Below are 13,826 nucleotides of genomic sequence, written 5' to 3'. Positions count from 1 at the left end.
AATAGTAAACATACACTTATCATAAAAAAAAAGTTATTGTGAGGCAAACATTGATAAACAGCAGAAGAGGAGAACCACATTCTATAAATGATAGTATGTCATTTCCCTTTTGGACTAAATGATAAACTCAATAACAGATACAGCTGATTAATCTTGTGGCTGTTTTGAAGTATAAAGATGAGTGAACTAGTGATGAATGAACTGGTTTCAACTATTAAAAGGGTGACATTTATTATAAAACTAATATATGTTTATTGTAGGAAATCTGGAAAATACAGAAAAGATATTTAAAAAATCACCCCTGGTTCCACACTCAAATTCAATAACAAATATATAGTTAAAACAAAAGTCCCTTTTTTGTCTCCTTTCCCCCAAAATATACCATGTTAATGATTTGGTTTATCAATTTCACATGGATGAGATCCTATTTAATACATTGTTCTCTCACTTGAAAAAAAAATAAAAGTAAGCTGGAGTGGCTATGTTATTGTAAAACAGATTTCAGAGAAAGAAATATTATCAGAGATTATATGAGATAAAGAAGGACATCTCATAATGATAAAGAGGTCAATTCACCATGGAGATATAATAAATCTTAATATGAATGTACCTAATAGCAGAGCTTCAAAATACATGAAGCAAAAATTAGTAGAAGTAAGAGGAAATGTAGACAAGTACACAATCAGTTGGAGATTTCAACACTCCTTTCTCAGTATTGTTAGAACAAACAGAAAATCAGTAATTATCTGGAATACTTGATAATGCTATTGACTAACTTGACCTAATTGATCAGTTAGAGAATACTCCTCCCAACAACAGCAGGATCACACATTATTTTAAAGGGTATGCAGATCATTCTCCAAGATAAACCAAATTCTGAGCCATAACATAAGTCTCAATAAATTTAGAAGGATTGGAATCATGCAAAGCACTTCATCTGAACACAATGTAATTCCACACAACTAGAAATCAATTATAGAAATATATTTGGAGTATGATCAAATACTCAAGATTTTAAGAACACACTTCTAAGTAACTTACAAGTCAAAGAAAAAGTATTTTGAACTGAATGAAAATGGAAACACAGCATAACAAAACTTACTAGGTGTAGCCAGGGCAGCAGTCAGAGGAAGTCTGCAGCACTGAATGCTCACCTGAGAGAGAAAAGTTTCAAGTCAGCTAACTAAGTATCTACCTTAAGAAAGCAAAAAAAAAAAAAAAAAAAAAAAAAGCTAATTAAGCCCGACATAAGCAAAAGGAAAGAAGTAATAAAAAAAAAAGGCAAACATCAATGAAATAGAAATAAAAAGGAAACTTAAAAACAATTATGAAAAATAAAGTCAAAAGCTGGTCATTTTAAAAGCTCAATAAATTGGCAATCATTTAGCCAAAGTGGTCAGAAAAAAAAGATAAATTACCAATATCATGAATGAAAGAGAAGCCATGGCTATAGATCCAGCAGCATTAAATGGACAATAAGAAAATATTATGAACAACTTTACACCAATATATTAGACAAATTAAATTAAATAGACAAACTCCTTGGCACATACAAACTTCCAAAGCCCACTCAAAAACTAAGATAAGCAGAACAGCCCAGTATTTGTTTGTTTTTAAATAAAGTTGTAGTTATAACCCTTCTCACAAAGAAAATTCCAGGCCCAGATGGCTTCACTGGTGAACTCTAATACACTTTAAAGGAAGAAACAGTACCCATTCTACACAAACTTTATCCACCTGATAAAGGACATATACGAAAACCTACAACGGATATTACCTTTAATGACCGAATGCTTTATCCCTAAGATTGGGAACAAGACAATAATATTCACTCTTACTACTTCTATTCAACATTATATTGGAGTACCTAGCCAAAGAAACTAAGCAACAAAAAGAAATAAAATGCATAAAGACAATATGATCATCTACGGAGAAAAACCTAAAGAATCTACAAAAAAGCTGCTGGAAATGAAGGTCAACATACAAAATACTGGAACTAACAGCTGGAAACTGAAATTGAAAAACAATACCATTTATAATGGCATAAAAATGTATAAAGTTTTATGGGAGAGATTTAACAACAACAACAAAATGTTCAAGGCCAATGCACCCAAAGTTACAAAACACTGCCAAGAGAAATTAAAGATGACCTAAAAAAATGGAGAGATATGCCATGTCCATGGATCAGAAGACTCAATATTGTTAAGCTGTCAGTTCTCGTTGAATTTAATCTGTGAATTCAAGGAAATGCCAATAAAATCCCAGAAGAGTTTTTTTTTGGTAGAGATTTATAAGCTGATTTGAATATTTATATGGACATGCAAAGGATCTAGAGTAGCCACAACAATTTTGAGAAAGAACTAGTTGGAAGAATTATACTATTTTGATTTAGAGACTTACTATAAAGTCTAGTAAATAAGACAGTGTGGTATCGACAATGAAATGAATAGGGACTCCCAAAATAGACCATACATACATGGTCAATTAATTTAAGACAAAAGTACCAAAATAACTGAATGGGAAAAGACAGTCCTTTCAACAAATTGTGCTGGAATAATTGGATATCCATATGCAAGAAAATGAAACTCAACCCTTACCTTACACCTTATATAAAAATTAACTTCAAATGGATCACAGACCTAAATATAGACCCCAAACTATAAAACTTTTAGAAGAAAACATATGGCAAAACGTTTATGACTCTGAATTAAGCTAAGAGCTTTTAGGTAGGCTAAATTAAGCAGAACCATTAAAGAAATACTTGAAAAATTGGACTTCATCAAAATTTAAAGCTTTTGCTTTTCAAAAGACAGTGTTCAAAAATTAAAAAGCAAGCCACAGACTGGGAAAAATATTTATAAAACTTTTACTTGTTCTGGACTTAAATCCAGAATTTATAAAGAAAACTTAAAACTCACTAATAAAAAGATAATAAGCCAATAAAATGGGAAACAAGTTGATCAGACTCTTTACAAAAGAAAATATATAAATGGCAAATAAACAAATGAAAATATGCTCAACATCATTAGTCACTAGGGAAAAGCAAATTAAAACCACAAGGAGATACCACCGGTGACATGCCCATAGGATGCTGAAAGTAAAAGTACCAAGCACACCATGATAGGCAGACTAGTGGCCTCCAAAGATGTCCATTCTAATCACTGAAACACGTGAATCAATCCATCTTGTTGTAACGGTCCCCAAATAAGTCTTCATTATTGTTCTTTTACCCAGTAAATGCTTGTCCTTCGTTCCATCTACTTCCTTCTCAGACACATTCTTTTAATGAAGGTCTGTGAGTGGCAAATTCTCTACATTATTTTTAGCTAAAATGGTCTTCCTGTTTTTCCCTCACTCTTGATTAACAGTATAACTCTAAGAAGGTATCATTCTCTTCTCGTCTGATCTCTGTTGTTGGTATTGGGGAATCTGCTGTCATTCTAATCACTGGTACATTGTATGTGATCTCATCTCTCTCTTTGCTTTGCAGATTTTCTCCTTGGATTTTGTGTTTAATGGTTATACAAGGAAGTCTCTAGGTGTGGGATTACCCAGCTTGGGATTCCTTGGAATTCTTCCATTGAGGGTTCATGTCTTTAATCAGTTCCAAATCATCTATTTTCTCCTCAAATATTTCCTCTGATTCTTTCTCTCTGTTTAGGTCTTATTAGCTAAGAGATACCACCAGTGAGTACATACCAGCACTCTTATTAGCTTTGTATTGGACATTTTCATTATCTTAAACTCCCTTTCACGTTTTTCATCTTATCTCTGTGCTGTGTTCTAGGTAATCGCCTCTGATCTTTAGCTTAACAATTCTCTCCTCCAGTGAGCTAATTCAGGGTCCCATCCATCCACTGAGACTTTCATTCAATGAATACGTTTCACATTTCTAGAAGGCCTATTTCATTATTTTGCAAACCTTCCTTCTTTACAGCATCTTGATCCTCCCTCCAGGACTTGATTCCGTCTATTATGTTTTTAAGCATTTTCACCATACTTTCCCCCCGATTGTGCCTTTATTAGCTCACGTCCGTGGGACTGGAATCCTAATGTTTGTTGTGTCTGCTGTCTCTTGCTCCCAGCAAAGTATTTCACGGTATGTTTCCTAACTTTTTAAACTCATGAGCTCACCGTCAATGAGGCTGATTTTCTGAGAAAGCACGGCGAGGCCAGTGCTCTCAGAGTACCTCTGCTGGGCGACGTAGTACGGCAGACATTCCAGGGGTGTCCACTCTGGGACAGATTTGCATGTTTATTTCTCTGCTCGCAGTTTCCCTGAGCCTTGCAGAGATATCTGCAGGTTTTCTGAGTGGAGTAAAGACATGTTTTGGACCCAAAACCCAAGGGCAAGCCCAGGGCTTAATATTCTCTAGGGAGACTGTTTCCTTCAACTCAAGCTGAGGCAGCTTCCTTGTCTTCTCCCTGTGCCAAGAGCCAGATTTCTCCTAATCCCCCTTTCCACTGAGAGTTCAGCTCTTCAAACATCCTGACTTAGCCCTTTCTCGGGATTCCAAGACCTTGTCTCCTGTCCTCAAATGCGTGTTAAAGCCCAAGCCCCCGGGTTTACTAGGACCGAAAACAAACTCCCAGGTCAGTTTGTGGGCCCACATTGCTCTCAGTTTCAGTCTCCTTGTTTCAGAGACTCACAATCTCAGCTGTGCAATTCTCAAGGGTCACACCTACCCAGAACATCTGTGTCTTTGGGACAGGAGGGAGTTCAGGTCTCTTAGTCCATCATCTTTCTGGAAAGAGAACTCTCCTCCTCCACTTATTCATGTGGCCACCTCCCAAGAAACATAACTTCAGAGTCATCCTGTGACTGTTTACATGGCTCCAAAACACATTAGTTAAGTTGAAGCGTTCGGCCAATCATCCAGATGTTTTTGTCTACACAATGCCAAATATCCAGATGTGCATCCAATTCATCTGCTATTTCCAAACATAATAAACTTACATTATTAAGCACATTGCTATTTCACAAACTCAGGGATCCTGTGGGTATAATCCTGTCCCTCATTTGCCAAGACCAATTATATTAGAGCCCATGACTTTCATTTGATCACACAGACTTCTAACGCTGTCATTCTTTTCCTTGTTCTTGTTGGTACTCTTGTGTTTTGTTTTTGTTTTTTCATAATACAGTATTGAGGTCCATAAGTATTTATTAAACTCTTGGCTGAGGGTGAAAAGAATGAAAAACCACTCTGTCCCTGGGGGGATACTAAAATGTAGTTTATTTTTTATTCATTCCTTCATTCAATACTTTTTTATTGCGCAGACACCATGTTCCTGGGGAAACAGGGTAAACAAGACCGACCCCCTGCCTTAGTGAAGCGGGACATTTAGCGGGACACACACGTAATATATAATAAAACAATCACACAAGTAACATAGAACAAAAAGTCATTAATGCTACATAGGAAAGGAGAAGTACTGTGACAGAGAATCATACATAGTCTCAGCTTAGTTTGGGGAAGGGAGGGAACGGCCTCTCTTAGGAGTGACCTAAGCTGTGACCTGAGAGATGCAGGCAAAGAGTGAGGAAAGAAAGTTCCAGACTGAGGAACCATAGGAGAGGCCGTGGGAGGGGCCGGGGGCCGAAGGGGCTGGGAGGCTGAAGGAACACAAAGATTGTCGGTGTGGCTGGGCGTGTCGGCAGGAGGCTGGTGTGGAAATAAAGCTGGAGAAGGAGGTTGGCATCTCATCAGCTCTGAAAAGGACAGGGTTTGGATCTGGGATTTTCTTCTGAGAGCAATAACTCCCCCACTGGAGCAGAGGGAAGACGAGAAGAGATCCCTGGCTACTCCATGGCAAGGGAGACTAGGAAGAAAACAGGTGAGTTAGAATTTAGTGAGAGGATGGTGGTGAAGAATGAGAGGTGTCAGTGGCGACAGAGAGAAAGAGGCGAGCGGGATGCAGTTCAGAGCTGGGATCTGGTGATGGATTCGGGTAGCGCAGGGGAGGACCGTGTCAAACCGGGCTCTGGCACGAGCGGCCGGGGTTACAGAAGCACCATTACTCAGAGAGGGAAGCCTGGAGAAGAGCCAGATTTCTGGGGAATTAGTTCACTTTTGGACATCTGAACTTGGGGATTAGCACGCTAATCAGCTGGTTACCTTTAGCCACGATCTTATTTATCGCGCTAACCCTTCGTGAGACACACAAGTCGAGTCTTCAACTGGACAGCAGGGTATATATGGCTGGAGCTCAGGAGAGGCAGGTGAGGTACAAGTCTGGGAGTCAAGGGCACGTAACTGGTACATCAAACCACGGAACTGGTGACGGTGATGCGGGGAGAGACAGAAAGAGAGCAGGAGCCTTGGTCACAGAAGACAAGGAATCTATTTTTTTTAAAGAAGACTGAGTTAGTCATATGATATCACTCGTACGTGGAATTTAATTTTTTTAAAATGATACAAATGAACTTATTTACAAAACAGAAACAGACTCACAGATATCAAAAACAAAATTATGGATACCAAAGGGGAAGTGTCAGGGGGAGGGATAAATTAGGAGCTTGGGATGAACATACACACACTACTATGTATAAGATAGATAACCAACAGGGACCTGCTGTGGAGCACAGGGAACTCTGCTCAATATTCTGTGATAACGGATGTGAGTAAAGAATCTAAAAAAGAATGACTAGATGCATATGTATAACTGAATCACGGTGCTGTCCACCTGAAACTAACATGACATTGTAAATCAACTAGACTCCAATAAAATTTTTTTTTAATTAAAAAGACTGAGTCAGGAGTATCTGAATTGGGGAGAAACAAGAGCCTGGTGTCATGAAATCCCAGAGAAGAGAGTGTTTAAGGCAGAAAGAGTGGTTAGCTTTTCACTGAGAACTTGAACTTCTGAAAGGTCGAGTGAGATAAAAACTAAGAGGTGGCCGGTGGGGAGGACGGATGCCAGGGGCGAGTCTGCCGGTGAAAAGGAAGAGCTCCCGGAGTGAGACGGGCTACAGTTGTCGAGGAAGCAGGGCTAGACAGGGGCCAGCTCTCCCTGCGAGGGGCCAAGCGAGGGCCGTGGAACCAGGAGAAGGAACAGAACGCAAGGCACTCTGTCACTCCAAGCGGGGAAAGGAGACACACAGAGGCTGCAAGAGGAGGGGGAGAACTGACTGCCTGATGAGATGCAGCCCTCGGGTACCGGGTACCGGGTACCGGGTGGGATTTGGATAAACGGGGAGGGGAGGAGGCCTTTGGGCCTGGGAGCCAGCGCAGGCAAAAGCAAGTGAGCAGAGGTGGTCAGGGGATGAAGGGGACCCGGGAGAGACCAGGGGGAGGGCGGCTTTGGTCTCACAGCTGAAAAATAAAGCTGGATGGGGAGGCTTGACTCTATCTCCTTTGTCATCTGCCCACTTCTGAGAAAGGGTCACTGCCTTTCGGTGACCCTTCCCTGCATTCCGTCCATGAGGCGGGAGAGAGGCTGCTGTCATGGGACCCGTGCCCACCCGCCGGGGCTGTGGGACCCCAACCAGGCAGGCCGGACACCCCCCACCCCCGGCCCCGAGGCCACCTGGGGCCTGCCCACACCACCGTCCTTCCCGGGGCTCCAGCACACGGAGCCCCCAGTATATTCCTTCCTCCTTAGGCCTCAGCGGCTTCTGCCGAGCATCCCTGGCCAGAGCACACGGCCAGGTGGCAAGAGGGAACAGCACCGCCCACGGCTGGGGCTCAGCGGCAGGCTGAGAGGCAGCCCCCCGCCCAACCCCAGGGGAGGCTGGAGGAACCCCTGCAAGGAGCCAGGAAGACAGCCCACACCTCAGAAACAGTCCACCCTTACCTGCTGGCGAGGACTTCTGAAATCTCTAGCTTTTGCAGGTTGATAACTTGTGGTTAATTCCATCCATTTCCTTTTGAAATGACATCAGAACCCTCTTCTACTGAGCCTCAAGGATTAGCTCGTGTCAGAATCAAGGCACCAAGACACACTGGTCTGACCTTGCGCGAAAGCCCTCGAGAGTGGAGGAATTCACATCAGAAAGTCTATAGATATCAAGCACTGGTGAGGCTGTGGAGAAAAGGGAACCCTGCTACACCGCTGTGGGGAATGGAAATGGGGGCAGCCACTGCGGAGAACAGTACGGAGGTTCCTCAGAAAACTAAAACTAGAACTACCCTACGACCCAGCAATCCCACTCCTGGGCATATACCCTGAGAAAACCATAAGTCGAAAAGATACATGCACCCCAATGTTCACTGCAGCACTATTTACAATAGGCAAGACGTGGAAGCAACCTAAATGCCCATCAACAGACGAATGGATAAAGAAGATGTGGTGTGTATATACAATGGAATACTACTCCGCCATAAAAAGGAATGAAACAGTGCCATTTGCAGCAACATGGATGGACCTAGAGAATATTATGCTTAGTGAAATAAGCCAGACAAATACTGTATGACATTACTACATATGGAATCTAAAAAATAATACAAATGAATGTATATGCAAAACAGAAATAATCTGATAGATAGAGAAAACAAACTTGTGGCTACCGGTGGGGAGAGGGAAAGGGGGAGGGCCAGGATGGGGTAGGGGATTTAGAGGTGCAAACTACTGTGTATAAAATAAATAAGCTATAGGGATATATTTACAGCACAGGGAATTATACCCATTACCTTGTAATAATCTATAATGGAGTATAATCTGCAAAAATACTGAATCACTATGTTGTACACCTGACACTAATATAATATTGTAAATCAACTCTACTTCAATTAAAAGAGCAAAGGAATACAGAGGTTGCTGGTAAGTCGCGCTCGAGTTGGGTCTGCAGGCTGGAGGTTTTCCGCAGAGGGAAAAGAGCTGCAGGTTTGTGGTAGGTCGGAGGTAAGAAGACCGGGTCCCTTGCCAAAGAAGTGACAAGGAAGCATTTCCCAGCCTCGCAAGCTATGTTGCCCATTCTCTGCTCAGGGTTTGATGCCTTATTTGGATTGCAAATATGCACATGTGGCCCAGGGTGCCTGCAGGCTGAGCTGACCGGCCCACTTTTTAGGAGGCAGCCACCAGAGCCCTGGTTCTGATTCAGTGTCTGTGGAAGCTGACGCCTTGCATGTGGGGCTCCAATAGCCCACGCAAGCTCCCTGAATTCACACTCCACCCAAAGGATAGACTCGGGGGCCGGGAAGGCTACACTCTGTAGGGACACGATCGATGTCTAATGTTGGAGGGAGCTCCCCTTATAAAGAGACACAGGACCTCAAAGACTTCCTAACTTGGGAAACATCCATGAGAGAGTATGTGAAGCATTCAGCTTATAAACCACGTGTGTGGAGCAACCGCATTCCGATAAATAAACATACGCACGTGGCTCTCCATGTGCTGTGTATGTGTGCATGTACATTTAAAAGATCCTGAAGTGACACACACCAAAATGTTAGCCATGGCTACCTTGCAGGGAGGGGAAGGGGGCTTAAAGGTGACTATTATTATATTTCCTTTTCTTAACTGTATTTTCCCATTTTTCTATAATAAACACATATAACTTAGGTTAATTTTTTAATACTCTTTTTTAAAAGAGCACCTGGCAGGTTTCTTATAAACAGGTATTGAAAACCCACAGTTTAGGGGTTTTGTTGGCAGGCATGGGGGTAATGGCTTAGGGAAGACGTGTATATTGTTTGTGGTTGTTTACTGCTATGTCGCTTTATTGCAGTGTAGCCGAGGGATGGGAGGTGCCCACGTGGTTTAGGATCACACCATGCCACTCACATAAAATCACATCCAGGGTGGTTCTCTGTGTTGTCATTCTCACTTGACTAACCATAAATAAACCCACTAGATAATAGCTGGCTGGAACCAGGCCACATAATCCCTCCATAATCAGGCTTTCATACTCAGTCCAGATCACTATATGCTCACCGTTTGCTGCCTGAGGTTGGGTAGAAACCACTTAGTCACAAAGCTCCAGAAGACCACCTCTCTCTTGGCCCTACTAAGTGGAATCCTTGTTGAAGCCAAGATGCTATCTTGTACTCGAAATACTTATTAGCAGTTGTTAACAACCCTTACACACCCACATGCAGCCTCCTGGCTTTATCCTCGGCCCCTCAGAATTGAAAAAACTTCGATGGATTTCGTTCTCAGCTGAGCTCACCGTCCTAGAAACCCATGCGCACACAGGGTCATCTATCTAATACACTTACATGAGATCATTCGTATCCGTCTAGGGCCTAAGAGCGTGGATTTTGGAGTCAAATGGTCTTCAGCTGATTAGCTTTAGGGGCGTGATTTTATTTATCACACTAACCCTACAAGGGTATGCATACCACGCTCCATTTTACAGATGGGGAAGCTGAGGCTCACAGGAACTTGCTCAGGGTCTTGCTCGGGTAAGCGCAAGTTGGAAACTGAGGCCACAGTTCCCTGACCCCAGACCCTGTGCTTTTTCTCTCCTGCCAGGTTAGCCCCACCACTCCTACAAGGATCTGGCCCAGTGGGGATGTGTCCATCCTAAGGACCAATGTCACCATGTTTGAGATGACCATGGTTTTGTTTTCCAACAAACTTTCCAAGGAGCAGGCCACACTGTCTTTCCCCTTTTCTTGCACCTTCCCTCCCACTTTACACACAGACACACACACAGTCTTCATGAAATAACCACTTGCAAAGAGACTGACGGGGGCTTCAGACACTGCTGGGGCCACAGGACGGCGCACCCCCAGGCAGTGGCTCACCCACTGCTGTGAGGACTGAGGCCCCCTCGAGCGAGTCCGAGGCCAGACACCCCCTTGTGTGTGAGGCTGGTGGAGGGCTCAGCCGGCCTTCCTAAACCTCCTTGCAAGCCACAGCTGGAGGATCCCGTGGAGAGGCTGGGGCAGCGGCCATTCTAAGGAGGCTCCAAGAAGCTCAAGTGATGTGGCTTCCCTGCCCTTAGTCTACCTCACAGGGTGGCTGTGAAGCTCTCAGAAGGTGTCCTGGGAGGGTGGATTTTGGCAAAACCTAGTGTGTGACTCCTGTGAAGGTATCATCACCTCTGAGTAGAAGCCGGTCACCATGGTGACCATCTCGTAGGGTGTCTGTCAAAGCTCCTGAAAGGGCAGTATCATCAAGAGACCACAAACATGGGGGAAACCTTCAGGGGCAGAAAAGCTGGAAGGGAATCCTTGGAACACAGATCTCTTCCTCTGAAAAATGGGGCTAATTGTATGTGAGTGTGCGGATACATCCAGCACAGGGCCTAGATGTAGAGCGAGCCTTCCAAGAATCTCTAGTAGAGCAGATCTAACTTGATTTTTAAAACTTAATATCACAAATGGACTTGTTTACAAAACAGAAATTGACTCACAGATATAGAACACAAACTTATGGTTACCAAAGGGGATAGCGAGGGGGTGAGGGAGGAGATGAATTAGGAGTTCAGAATTAACAGATACACACAACTATATATAAAATAGATAAACAACAAGGACCTACGGTATAGCCCAAGGAACTCTAATGTCTTGTAATAACGTATAACGAAGAGAATGTGAAAAAAGAACATATATTTATATACGTGTGTGTAACTGAATCACTTTGCTGTACACTTGAAACTAACACAACATCGTAAATTAACTATACCTTAATAAAAAAAATTTTTTTTAATAAATAAAAATAAAAATTTAGGACTACAGAGCAGAGGGATTAAAGCCATCTAGCACATGCATGGAAGAGTCGGAACCTAAGCCCCAGGCCCCGGACATCATGCAACTGACCACGTTATTCCCAACAGGAATGCAACCAGTGTGCATCGCATGACTGGATGGCCGAATATAGTTCTGATATAAACTCACCTTCCCAAACTCAACCCTGAATTCAAATGCTTTCTTTAAAAAAAAAAAAAAAAAAGAAAAAAAATGAATATCAACCTCAAGACCCCAATATTAGCCCAGCCAGCTGCCCAATCTACCAGCAGGTTCACTTGTACAAACTGATCCTGTCCCCTAGTGAGGAGAAGCACGCTGAAACATGCCATTGTTCACAAGGCAATTATCGTAATGAGGCACAGCAAACTGAATGCGGGGCTAATCCAGCTGCTGTGTTGATAAAGCATAACAAGGGTGGCCGCTCCAGAGCACAACCGCAGAGTTAATTTGCGCTTTTCTCCACCAGCCTGATGCTGCCTACACCACAACTGCCCTCATAACTAAACAGGAGCTAATTACACATGTTAATTACCCAGCCCTGCGTCAGATCCCAGCAGTTACAGACAGCCAAAGGCTAAGCCCAGGGATTCTTCCTTTGAGCTCTGCACAGAAGCTAAGTTGGGGTGTCCAAATCTTTGCAGTGGGTTCTCACCTCCTTGAAGATACATTCTTTGCACAGAGGAAGATAATTCTGTGGATGAGGCTGGTGGCCACTTTCCCACTTCCTCGTTCTTGTCTTCCAAGATTCCCCCAGCCCCCCAAATATTTTTCCCACTTTTCTTTTCTCTGCACAGAACATTATATCTGGTAGAACTTTAGCAAAAGTAAGTTAATAAATTAAGTTACTATAAACGAAAAGGCTATACACTGTATGATTCCATTTATATAACGTTCTGGAAAAGGCGAAACTATAAAGGCAGAGGACAGATCCCTGTTGGCAGGGGTGGGGATGGAGGGGAGGGCTACTCCTCCAAAGGGAATCTGGGACTGGTAGAACTCTTCCTGTATCATTATGCTCATGGAAACACAATACGTGGGCATACGCAGGTGTCAAAACCCACACAACTGTACACCACAAAGGGCAAAGTTTACTGTATTGTCCTTTATGTAAATTTAAAATAAATGTAAAAAGAAGAAAACGTGTTCTCTCTCAGACAGCTTTTCCTTTTAATTTGTCTTTATCATTAGAAATTGCCAAGCAAGCAGCTCATGCAGCTCAATAGCAAAAAAACAAACAACCCAATCCAAAAATGGGCAGAAGACCTAAATAGACATTTCTCCACAGAAGATATACAGACAGCCAACAAACACATGAAAGGATGCTCAACATCTTTACTCATTAGAGAAATGCAAATCAAAACTACAATGAGATATCATCTCACACCAGTCAGAATGGCCATCATCAAAAAATCTAGAAACAATAAATGCTGGAGAGGGTGTGGAAAAAAGGGAACACTCTTGCACTGCTGGTGGGAATGTGAATTGGTACAGCCACTATGGAGAACAGTATGGAGGTTCCTTAAAAAACTACAAATAGAACTACCATATGACCCAGCAATCCCACTACTGGGCATATACCCTGAGAAAACCATAATTCAAAAAGAGACATGTACCAAAATGTTCATAGCAGCCCTATTTACAATAGCCCGGAGATGGAAACAACCTAAGTGTCCATCATCGGATGAATGGATAAAGAAGATGTGGCACATATATACAATGGAATATTACTCAGCCATAAAAAGAAATGAAATTGAGCTATTTGTAATGAGGTGGATGGACCTAGAGTCTGTCATACAGAGTGAAGTAAGTCAGAAAGAGAAAGACAAATACTGTATGCTGACACATATATATGGAATTTAAGAAAAAAATGTCATCAAGAACATAGGGGTAAGACAGGAATAAAGACACAGACCTACTAGAGCATGGACTTGAGGATATGGGGAGGGGGAAGGGTAAGCTGTGACAAAGTGAAAGAGCGGCATGGACATATATACACTACCAAATGTAAGGTAGATAGCTAGTGGGAAGCAGCCGCATAGCACAGGGAGATCAGCTCGGTTCTTTGTGACCGCCTGGAGGGGTGGGATAGGGAGGGTGGGAGGGAGACGCAAAAGGGAGGGGATATGGGAACATATGTATATGTATAACTGATTAAATTTGTAAAATAAAAAAAAAAAAAAAAAAAAA

This window comes from Mesoplodon densirostris, chromosome 4 (assembly GCF_025265405.1).
Source record: "Mesoplodon densirostris isolate mMesDen1 chromosome 4, mMesDen1 primary haplotype, whole genome shotgun sequence".
Classification (NCBI taxonomy): Eukaryota; Metazoa; Chordata; class Mammalia; order Artiodactyla; family Ziphiidae; genus Mesoplodon; species Mesoplodon densirostris.
Note: the sequence above shows the minus strand (reverse complement) of the source record.